Source organism: Pleurodeles waltl, chromosome 7, assembly GCF_031143425.1.
Source record: "Pleurodeles waltl isolate 20211129_DDA chromosome 7, aPleWal1.hap1.20221129, whole genome shotgun sequence".
NCBI classification, from domain to species: domain Eukaryota; kingdom Metazoa; phylum Chordata; class Amphibia; order Caudata; family Salamandridae; genus Pleurodeles; species Pleurodeles waltl.
Window position 1 is genome coordinate 1,542,354,176 of NC_090446.1, and position 12,211 is coordinate 1,542,366,386.

Here is a 12,211-nt window from a genome sequence, read left to right on the forward strand (position 1 = left end):
CACTATTCTTTTCTTACCCCACAGACAATTCAAGAAACAAAATGTCAGACACAACTTTTCTATCAGTTTGTGTTCAGCTAATCAGGGCCTCCGCATCCGTGCATCCCCCCGCAATTTTATTTTTGGTATGGAGCCAGTAACCTCCTTAGTATTTACTTACGGGCAAAAGTGAGTTCCTACGTTTTGCCTAAGGAACCATGATGGGAAGTGACATTTGCAGATTGTGTTCTTGTATACCACAAACTTCAAAAAGTTAATGAACCCTTTGCTGAGATTTAATCTTTCAGGATTAATCCCCAGCTGCTCCTGGGGTAATCTACAATTATTGTGCAGCTGTCACAAAATCTTCCTAAGTAATTCACGCTTGTCCTGAAGTTGTCATGAAATCATCCTAAAGTAATCCATACTAATTTTAAAGTTGTCTGGAAATCATCCAGAACTAATTTGGACTCACCATAAAGTTATCATAAAATCATCCTAGAGTAATCATTGCTCATCCTGAAGCTGTCCTGGAATCATCCATGAGTAATCCACTCTCATCCTGAAGTTGTCACTTAGTATTCCTAGAATAGTAGGAGATCATCATACACTTTCAATTGAAGTCATCAGAACATCCTCCTTGGGTAGTTCTACTGATGACTCTTCAGTCATCTCATTTACATATTTCACCCTATGCACACACTTCAGAATGGTTTTGAATGACTTCACCAGATCATTACAGGAACAGCCCAGCTGAAATCATCAGATGACTTCAGAATGACTCCAGGAATATCTTCCTCTTTGACTTAGGTTCATTGGTTTTGCCAAGACTTGTTGTGGATTACATGCCTCCTAAGTGAAAAGAGGAAGATGGCAGGGGAGGGGGAAGGTGAACCGGCCACAGAGATGCCTGGATTTCGCCAGAAGCAACATTCATGTATTTGCACGAAGCAAGGAGGATTTACCTCTATTTTCTGTGAGTTTGGTTTATTTATTCTCACTTGTGAAAGGCTTGTGCGCCCTTAAATAATTTCACTGGCTTTGGACAGAGTAAGAGGAAGTCAGTGTTTATTTCACTCTCTTTCAGTGCTTGGAGCAGTGACGTCCAGCGACGACCATCAGGACAGGAGTTTAGGCTCTGAGGTCTTTCACATGAAGCAGGTCATCGGGGCCCAGCAGCCTTGGAGCAGTGACCAGAGACCCTGCAAGACCCTGTGCAGAGGAGACTCCATCTGAGGTGCTTCAGGAGGGACACAGATATCACAAGACACAAGTGACAGAGCTTCAATCAACCACAAGTGACAGAGCCACTCCCAGCCAGAAGGGACAGAGCACTCGAAGCCAGAAGACACAGACCCACTGCCACCCATAAGGGACAGACCCACTCACTCCCAGCCAGAAGAGACAGAGCCACTACCGTCCAAAAGGGACAGGGCAGCTCCCATCCACAAATGATAGAAGTGCCACCAGCCAGAAGGGACAGAGCCACTCCCACCCGGAAGGGACAGAGCTCTCCCTGCCAGAAAGTACAGATCCCTCACAGACAGAGCAGATTCAAACCAGAAGGAACAGAACCACTCCCAGACAGAAGAGACAGAGCCACTCCAAGCCAGAAGAGACTGAGACCTCCCTGCCAGAAGGGACAGAGCTGCTCCAAGCCAAAAGATACAGAGCCACTTCCAGCCAGAAGGGACTGAGCAGATCCAAGTCAGAAGAGACAGAGCAACTCCCATCCACAAGGGATAGGGCATCTCCCATCCACAAACGATAGAACTGCCACGAGCTAGAAGGGACAGAGCCACTCCCAACCCATAAGGGACAGAGCCCTCCCTGCCAGAAAGGACAGATCCCTCACAGACAGAGCAGATCCAAACTAGAAGGGACAGAACCGCTCCCAGGCAGAAGAGACAAAGCCACTTCCAGCCAGAAGGGACAGAGCAGAGCCAAGCCAGGAGGGACAGAGTCGCTCCCAGTCAGAAGAGACAGAGCCACTCCAAGCTAGAAGAGACTGAGCCCTCCCTGCCAGAAGGGACAGAGCCTCTGTTAGGCAGAAGGGACAGAGCGCTGCCAGCTAGAAGGGACAGAGCCCTCCCAGCCAGAAGGGACAGAGAGCTCCCAACTACAAAGGACAGATCTCTCCCAGCCAGGCGGGACAGAAGACGTGGTAAGTGAAAGACTCTGTCTACAATGTATAGGTTTTCTAATTCTCCGTTCACATCTTCAGACCCGACCAGGTGTCATTTATTTATTGTTCTGTTTCTCGATTTACATTTACATGAGCAAACCTAAGCAGTTCATTACCATTGATGGACTATATGCAGTGTAAAACCAGCTAGAGCTGTGAGTTTCTTTTAAGCTGGCCGCCAGAATCATTGATATGATCATCTACATGGGAGCCCCCAATCCCTGCATTACAACCTGTCTCTATTTTCTGTATTAGGGGTGATTTGTGGCATTCTAACTCACCTATAATTAAAAAAACAAGCATTTGCAATGCAATGGGTCTTGCGCTTGCTCGAGTTAGAGGTATTAGCATTATAAATTCCTAACAGGACTTTTCTTGCCACATAAATTGAAAATGAAAAGTAAAACAGTTGACATAAGCGAGCCGCTTCAAAGCTCCATAGCCGCCATGAGTGTGAGCGCAAAGGAGAGACACAAAAGGAAAAAGACGTTTGCTCACAGTCAAACGTATCAGCAAACGTGCAATTATTCATGCAACAGGGTCGATGGTCAGGGCAGTAACAAAACTGCCCCACAGAGTGACAAATGTAAAGCATTTACCAACGATAACAAAGGATTTTTGAAAGGCAAGCCGCAAACAAGTGATAGTGATGAGAGTGCAGTGGGCGTTGTTAAAAGCCCACAGATAGATCACAATACTACAGAGCGCTTGCATGCTCGACCTAATGACATGCCTGCTCAACTGTAACAATTTATTACAGCTCGAACATCACCCGAAAACTGACTTTTCATTCCTAAAATCTGTGTTTGTAAAAGAAACACTGATGCGCAGAAAGGAGATCTTTTTGGAAACATTTTTTGTACACTGAGGGACATAACAGGAACAAAAATTATCTGCCTTTTTTCATTCATGTTGAACCTCAGTACTTTAATTTGACTACCTTTATACTGGTTCTAATATGTTTTTGCAACATATTAATAACCATTTTTTGATTCCACTTTTATTGTTCATGTTTTCAGCCTTACTGCCATTTTCATAAGAAAGAGCAACACACCAAGAATTATGTGGTTAGTAGGAAGGGTGATGGTATGACCATATATTACCAGACACAAGTTACCTCCCTGCTGTACATTTTAAGGATATTGCAAGTAACCTCTAAGTTCCCTAACCTCATAATGGAAATCAGCATTCTGCCTCGTTCCTCTAGATGGTCACAGAAGATCTTGGTGGCCTACAGCACCCTACGATGTACATGAGAAGGAACATATAACATACCACGGCAACCATGGTTCATACTGCATCTTGGAAGAGTACAAACTAAATTATAAAACCAGTAATACTTTGTCAAACTACCTGAAAACCACTTGTAACGTAGAAACTCTTTCCTCAAGTTGCTGTGGAGGTCAATAAATGAACTTTTTAAATTTGATCATATATTCAGATTTAACGTTTCTGCAAGTTAGAACATTCCTTGTGTCAGCTTCTAACACAGGAGGGCAGTGTTGTAATATTCTTTAGCATATCTGTTTTATTCTCATGTTAACTCAGAAGTAGCAATGCCTAGCAGCCTGCATTATTTCTCTCTGCTTCATTCTTCATATTGTGTAAATGCAGGGGTCACAAATGTGTGTGTTTCTTGTCAATCAGGCAGTTATGCTCGCTGTAAAAAAGATGGCATCAATAGGAACATACAATAGAAACATTACATTTTCAAGTGAAGGATCCTGAGTTGAAATCTCACACAGCGATTCTCATGAACAGAATCCAGGAAACAAGTTTTCACTTGTTAATTTATTGTGAAAGCTACACAACATCCAGAGAAGAGATCAACTAAAGAGGGTGTCAGGAGACCTGTATGTGTGATCAGGTAGCACTCTTGCTTGTGATATCTCTGTAAGCTTGGGGACAGGTGTGATGCATGAATATTGAGAGAGCTGTGTAACCTCAGGATACTTCTTCTGTGTGAAGTCTGAGCCTGTACACCTTATCTAACTCTAGAGGGCCAGAAGACCTGGGCCTATCTGATCTCATTAAAGGGGATATGTGTCCCCTGAGACAGCAGAGTAATATTCTGCTATCTGAAGCCTGAGACCTCTGAGTAAAATTCTATTTAGTCCTGCTGTCTCAAGCCTGAGACATCTTAGTAACATCCTGTATACTTCTGTTGTAAGCCTGAGACATCTGAGTAACATTCTGTATAGTTCTGCTGTCTGAAGCCTGAGACATCTGAGTAACATCCTGTATACTCCTGTTGTCTGAAGCCTGACACATCTGTGTAACAATCTGTATAGTCCTGATGTCTGATGCCTCAGACATCTGAGTAACATTCTGTATAGTACTGCTATCTGAAGCCTGAGACATCTGAGTAATATCCTGTATACTCCTGCTGTCTGAAGTCCGAGACATCTGTGTAACATTCTGTACAGTACTGCTGTCTGAAGCCTGAGACATCTGAGTAACATTCTGTATAGTCCTGCTGTCTGAAGCCTCAGACATCTGAGTAACATTCTATATAGTCCTGCTGTCTGAAGCCTCAGACATCTGAGTAACATTCTGTATAGTACTGCTGTCTGAAGCCTGAGACATCTGAGTAACATTCTATATAGTCCTGCTGTCTGAAGCCTCAGACATCTGAGTAACATTCTGTATAGTACTGCTGTCTGAAGCCTGAGACATCTGAGTAACATCCTATATACTTCCACTGTCGTAAGCTGAGTAACATCCTGTAATCTCCTGCTGTCTGAAGCCTGGCACATCTGAGTAAAATCCTGTATACGTCTGTTGTCATAAGCCTGAGACATCTGAGTAACTTCCTGTATAGTCCTGCTGTTTGAAGCCTGAGATATCTGAGTAACATTCTGTACAGTACTGCTATTGGTTAAGTTACAACTTTAACATGACTCTACAAGGGTTGCTTTTCCACTCACAGGTGAAACAGGTGAACTTGGTTCAATGTACCAATGATGAACATCAAACTAACAATCCCATAAAGGGATTAGGGGCAGTATGGAAACTGTAGCAAACCTTATTTCATTATTTGCAGTAAACACACACTGCACTTAGAAGAATGAACACTTTTAGTAAAAAGGATTTATTACTACAGGATCAATCTGTTTCTTTGCACAGTTAAACAACTACACAGGATATTATAAAAAGAGCAAGCAGGCATGTTATAAACCACAAGAAAAAAATGAACATATCTAGCATTGTTTACATTGTCGTTTAAAATCACAACTGGAACCTAACACCCTAATGCCTACTTCTATGCGCTAATACTTTGAGTGCATGGAAGACAGAGCACCTGTCTGCCTAGACTTTCTTAGGGAGAGAAGACGCACTGCATACCTTGCCGACTCCAAAGGCTGTCTTTATCAGCAGAGGTGCAGGGACAATGTTCCCCTTGAAAGACAAACTCCCATTGCAGTAGCAGTCAGTTAGTCTTCCTCCACGACTCAACTTTATCAGCTTCAGGTGAGATATTGCATTCGCGAAGAGTGCCGGCAGTAGGTAAGACTGTTTCTAGCAGGATCTCAGGTGATAATCTGGGCAAAGGACTTCTCCTGACAATTGGTCTAATAGTCATCCTTATTGTAGGAGGCTGGACTGGCTTGTAGTGAGTACCAAGGGGTACTTGCACCTTGCACCAGGCCCAGTTATCCCTTATTAGTGTATAGGGTGTCTAGCAGCTTAGGCTGATAGATAATGGTAGCTTAGCAGAGCAGCTTAGGCTGAACTAGGAGACGTGTGAAGCTACTACAGTACCACTTAGTGTCATATGCACAATATCATAAGAAAACACAATACACAGTTATACTAAAAATAAAGGTACTTTATTTTTATGACAATATGCCAAAGTATCTTAGAGTGTACCCTCAGTGAGAGGATAGGAAATATACACAAGATATATATACACAATAGCAAAAATATGCAGTATAGTCTTAGAAAACAGTGCAAACAATGTATAGTTACAATAGGATGCAATGGGGAAACATAGGGATAGGGGCAACACAAACCATATACTCCAAAAGTGGAATGCGAACCACGAATGGACCCTAAACCTATGTGACCTTGTAGAGGGTCGCTGGGACTATTAGTTCCCCTAAGGACAAAGAAGTCGTGTTAAAGGAATAATGCAGGAAAGACACAAACCAGCAATGCAACAACTGTGGATTTCCAATCTAGGGTACCTGTGGAACAAGGGGACCAAGTCCAAAAGTCACAAGCAAGTCGGAGATGGGCAAATGCCCAGGAAATGCCAGCTGCGGGTGCAAAGAAGCTTCTACTGGACAGAAGAAGCTGAGGTTTCTGCAGGAACGAAAAGGGCTAGAGACTTCCCCTTTGGTGGACGGATCTCTCTCGCCGTGGAGAGTCGTTCAGAAGTGTTTTCTTGCCGAAAGAATGCCAACAAGCCTTGCTAGCTGCAAATCGTGTGGTTAGCGTTTTTGGACACTGCTGAGGCCCAGGAGGGACCAGGAGGTCGCAAATTGGACCAGCAGAGAGAGGGGACGTCGAGCAAGACAAAGAGCCCTCTCTGAAGCAGGTAGCACCCGGAGAAGTGCCAGAAACAGGCACTACGAGGATGCGTGAAACGGTGCCCACCGAAGTTGCACAAAGGAGTCCCACGTCGCCGGAGACCAACTTAGAAAGTCGTGCAATGCAGGTTAGAGTGCCGTGGACCCAGGCTTGCCTGTGCACAAAGGATTTCCGCCGGAAGTGCACAGGGGCCGGAGTAGCTGCAAAGTCGCGGTTTCCAGCAATGCATCCCAGCGAGGTGAGGCAAGGACTTACCTCCACCAAACTTGGACTGAAGAGTCACTGGACTGTGGGGGTCACTTGGACAGAGTCGCTGGATTCGAGGGACCTCGCTCGTCGGACTGAGAGGAGACCCAAGGGACCGGTAATGCAGCTTTTTGGTGCCTGCGGTTGCAGGGGGAAGATTCCGTCGACCCACGGGAGATTTCTTCGGAGCTTCTGGTGCAGAGAGGAGGCAGACTACCCCCACAGCATGCACAAGCAGGAAAACAGTCGAGAAGGCGGCAGGATCAGCGTTACAGAGTTGCAGTAGTCGTCTTTGCTACTATGTTGCAGGTTTGCAGGCTTCCAGCGCGGTCAGCAGTCGATTCCTTATCAGAAGGTGAAGAGAGAGATGCAGAGGAACTCGGCTGAGCTCATGCATTCGTTATCTGAAGTTTCCCCAGAGACAGAGGCCCTCATTCTGACCTTGGCGGGCGGCGGAGGCCGCCCGCCAAAGTCCCGCCGTCAGGTTACCGTTCCGCGGTCGAAAGACCGCGGCGGTAATTCTGACATTCCCGCTGGGCTGGCGGGCGGCCGCCTTCAGGCCGCCCGCCAGCCCAGCGGGAAAGAGGCTTCCACGATGAAGCCGGCTCGGAATCGAGCCGGCGGAGTGGAAGCTGTGCGACGGGTGCAGTTGCACCCGTCACGTATTTCACTGTCTGCGCAGCAGACAGTGAAATACATTTGCCCATGCCAGTGGCATGGGCACTGCAGGGGCCCCCAGGGGCCCCGCGACCCCCCCCTACCGCCATCCGGTTCCCGGCGGGCGGACCGCCGGGAACTGGATGGCGGTAGGGGGGGTCGGAATCCCCTCGGCGGCGCAGCTAGCTGCGCCGCCTTGGAGGATTCCAATGGGCGGCGGTACACTGGCGGGAGCCCGCCAGTGTTGCCGGTCCGACCGCGGCTTTACCGCCGCGGTCGGAATGCCCATTGGAGCACCGCCAGCCTGTCAGCGGTGCTCCCGCGGTACTCCAACCCGGCGGTCATGGACCGCCAGGGTTGGAATGACCACCAGAGACCCTAAATAGCCAGAAAAGAGGGTTTGGCTACCTATGAGAGAGGATAGGCTACTAACACCTGAAGGAGCCTATCAGCAGGAGTCTCTGACGTCACCTGGTGGCACTGGCCACTCAGAGCAGTCCAGTGTGCCAGCAGCACCTCTGTTTCCAAGATGGCAGAGGTCTGGAGCACACTGGAGGAGCTCTGGACACCTCCCAGGGGAGGTGCAGGTCAGGGGAGTGGTCACTCCCCTTTCCTTTGTCCAGTTTCGCGCCAGAGCAGGGGCTAAGGGGTCCCTGAACCGGTGTAGACTGGCTTATGCAGAATTGGGCACCTCTGTGCCCAACAAAGCATTTCCAGAGGCTGGGGGAGGCTACTCCTCCCCTGCCTTCACACCATTTTCCAAAGGGAGAGGGTGTCACACCCTCTCTCAGAGGAAGTTCTTTGTTCTGCCATCCTGGGCCATGCCTGGCTGGACCCCAGGAGGGCAGATGCCTGTCTGAGGGGTTGGCAGCAGCTGCAGTGAAACCCCAGGAAGGGCAGTTTGGCAGTACCAGGGTCTGTGCTACAGACCACTGGGATCATGGGATTGTGCCAACTATGCCAGGATGGCATAGAGGGGGCAATTCCATGATCATAGACATGTTACATGGCCATATTCGGAGTTACCATTGTGAAGCCACATATAGGTAGTGACCTATATGTAGTGCACGCGTGTAATGGTGTCCCCGCACTCACAAAGTTCAGGGAATTGGCTCTGAACAATGTGGGGGCACCTTGGCTAGTGCCAGGGTGCCCTCACACTAAGTAACTTTGCACCTAACCTTTACCAGGTAAAGGTTAGACATATAGGTGACTTATAAGTTACTTAAGTGCAGTGTAAAATGGCTGTGAAATAACGTGGACGTTATTTCACTCAGGCTGCAGTGGCAGGCCTGTGTAAGAATTGTCAGAGCTCCCTATGGGTGGCAAAAGAAATGCTGCAGCCCATAGGGATCTCCTGGAACCCCAATACCCTGGGTACCTCAGTACCATATACTAGGGAATTATAAGGGTGTTCCAGTAAGCCAATGTAAATTGGTAAAAATGGTCACTAGCCTGTTAGTGACAATTTGTAAAGAGAGAGCATAACCACTGAGGTTCTGGTTAGCAGAGCCTCAGTGAGACAGTTAGGCATCACACAGGGAACACATACATGTAGGCCACAAACCTATGAGCACTGGGGTCCTGACTAGCAGGGTCCCAGTGACACATAACAAACATACTGAAAACATAGGGTTTTCACTATGAGCACTGGGCCCTGGCTAGCAGGATCCCAGTGAGACAGTGAAAACACCCTGACATACACTCACAAACAGGCCAAAAGTGGGGGTAACAAGGCTAGAAAGAGGCTACTTTCTCACACTTATATACTCAACCTTATTGGAGATTGGAATTTCTGACATAAGTTTAAGAACTTTTGACAGATTACGTGCATCAAGGTATGCCTACTAGACGTTTCCTTACTAACATATAAGGTAAGAAGATGTTGATTCAGACTACACTATTTTAGTTATATATCGGAGTGTGGTCTTAATCGCTACAACATGGTAGGAAAATAAACATTTGAACCAGACAAATGTCACCTTAGGTGGTTGTATCTGTGCCATCAATCAAAAGGTTGTAATCTTTCACAGTTATTAGAAAGATAAGGTCAGGCAACATCTGACTGTAATAGCAGACATGACAATGATTCTGCATAAATCGGGAAAGACAGTGACTGCCCTTGCGTGAGGGTAGGAAGCTGGTGACCTCATTAGTCAAGATGGAGTCCATGCCTGTGTAAGATGGAGTCAGACTTTGGGACTTTATGTCACATTCTGCACTGTCCGGATGTCTGAAGCCTGAGATATTTGTGTAACATTCTGGACAGTCCTCCTGTCCGAATCTTGAGTCCTTCTACATGAGAGATCTGTGTAACTTTCTGTATAGATCTGTTGCTGAAGCCTCAGACATCTGTGTACCATTCTGTACATCTCTGCTGTCCGAAGTCTGAGACATCTCTCTAACATTCTGTACAGTCCTGCTGTCTGAAGCTTGAGACATCTGTGTAACATTCAGTATAGACCTGCTGCCTGAGACATCTGTGTAACACTCTGTATAGATCTGTTGTCTGAAACCTGAAAAATCTGTGTGCCACTCTGTACAGCCCTGCAGTCCGAAGTCTGAGACATCTGTGTAACATTCTGTGCAGCCCCACTGTCTGAAACCTGGGACATCTGTGTAAAGTTCTATACAGTCCTGCTGTCTGAAGCCTGAGAAATCTGTGTATCATTTCACCCAGTCCTGCTGTCTGAAGCCTGAAACATCTGTGTAGCATTCTGTGCAGCGCACTGTCTGAAACCTAGGACATGTGTAGCATTCCACCCAGTCCTGATGTCTGAAGCCTGAGAAATCTGTGCAACATTCCACCCAGTCCTGCTGTCTGAAGCTTGGGCCATCTGGGCCATCTGTGTAATATTCCATAGAGATTCAGCAGCAAAGGCACGCCAAAGTCAAGGCTGTTTGCTCCCGTCTGCACCTGGACCACACCCAGCACTAAGACCCCTGGTCCTCCCAACACCCCAGAACTCAGAATCACCAAGCGCAACTGTCTTCTACTCAAGAAGCGATGACGCATCTCCAAGGACCCGTCCAACAGAGCCGCACACAAAACAGAACTCAGTCACTACCACCAGCACATCAAGGAGGCCAAAAGAGCAGCCATCACGGACCACATTGATGCCACAGCGAAGCACACCAAAGAACTCTTCAAAACAATCAAGGAATTCTCCAATGCTACTGCCACAGAAAACACAGTACACCCGTCCCAACAACTCTGCGACTCACTATTTGACTACTTCTACAGCAAGATTGCCAAAATCCACAACAACTTTATCCCTCAACCCACCTCTCTCAGCCTCAACAACCTCTTCCAGCCAGCAAACCCAAGCCCAGCAATAACCCCATGTTCTCCACTCATCGCTGTGAGAAAAGACTTATTTTGTCATGGTTAGCCCCTACCTTTGTCCTGGTATTTGACATGCTTTCAAAGTTGTTAGTGCCCAGGGCCTCTGGTAGCATGGTTCCCTGGGCCAGATCTCTTTTCCAAAACTGTTGTGATGCATTGGCACAATTGGCAACGCCTTTAGCTGCCTCTATAAGTCCCTAATAAATGGTACTAATAGGGTACTAAGGGTAGGCCCCAGAGGGCTGCAGCACAGATTGTGATACCCTCAAGGGCTATACATCCAGATGCACCCAACACTGCTGTTGCAGGCTGACTATCCTGATGCACTCCTAAAATTCAAACTCAACATGGCACACAGCCTGTGTTCCCTGTCCGCTACACACTGCATGGAATATAGGTAATCCACCCTTCTGGCAGGCCTTCCAGCCCTAAGGCAGGGTGCACTATACTGTATGTGTGGGCATAGATGCATGGAATGAGCAATGTGCCCCTACTGTGTCCTTGCCGAACCTGGGACATAGAAAGTGAAGAGACCAGCCATTTTACATGAATGTGTTGGACACTGGTCAGTACAAGTTTCACAGTTACATGATGGCTACTCTGAACCCTGGGTTGTTTGGTCTCAAACAACTCAGAATGATAAATCCAAACTGGTACCAGTATTGGATTTATTGCAAAATGTACCCAGGGACCACCTTAGAGGTGACCCCTGCAAAGCTAACTAACAACCAGCCTGTTACCACCGGACACTATTCTGGGATCCTGGGGTGAGAGCCCCTTCTCCCTGGGTGCAGGAACAAAGCACTTCCTGGGTGGAGGTGTTTCACCTCCCTCCTCAGGAATGTGCACTGCCCTGCTAGAGAGCATCAAAGGGCTTACTGCCTTTGTAACATGATCCCCCAGGCCTGCTGCTAGCATCAATTGGCTCCCCCTGTTGCAAACCCCAACTTTTGGTGAGAGCAACAGTGGGAGAATGCACAAAGAACAGGAGGAGTGGCCACCCCCAGCTCCCACCACCACTAAGGTGTTGCGAGTGAGGGGACCCGTCCATTTAATTTTCCTCTATCTTGCATGGTAGGAAAATCAGGGACAGGGAAGTGCCCTATGCCCACAGGAAATGGTCACTTAGTGGGTGTAGCCACCCTAAGGTAGATGACCCATTGGTCACTAATGTAGGAAGCTGGCCAGGTGTGTGGTAAGTACATATGGCATTATCACCTTATATCAGGTATCCCCTATTAGTGAGGTGCAGTCAGTGTCTAGGA

General features: G+C 47.3%; 1 protein-coding gene across 3 annotated transcripts in view; it reads left to right on the plus strand.

Annotated features, from left to right (window-relative positions):
• Positions 1–939: 939 nt before the first annotated feature.
• Positions 940–12,211, plus strand: part of LOC138246670 (carcinoembryonic antigen-related cell adhesion molecule 21-like) — a 253,270-nt gene continuing 241,998 nt past the window's right edge. For all 3 annotated transcript variants that reach the window (XM_069201422.1, XM_069201423.1, XM_069201424.1), the window contains exon 1: positions 940–2,143. The gene's annotated coding sequence lies outside the window, so the exon portion shown is untranslated. The remainder of the gene's footprint in view (positions 2,144–12,211) is intronic.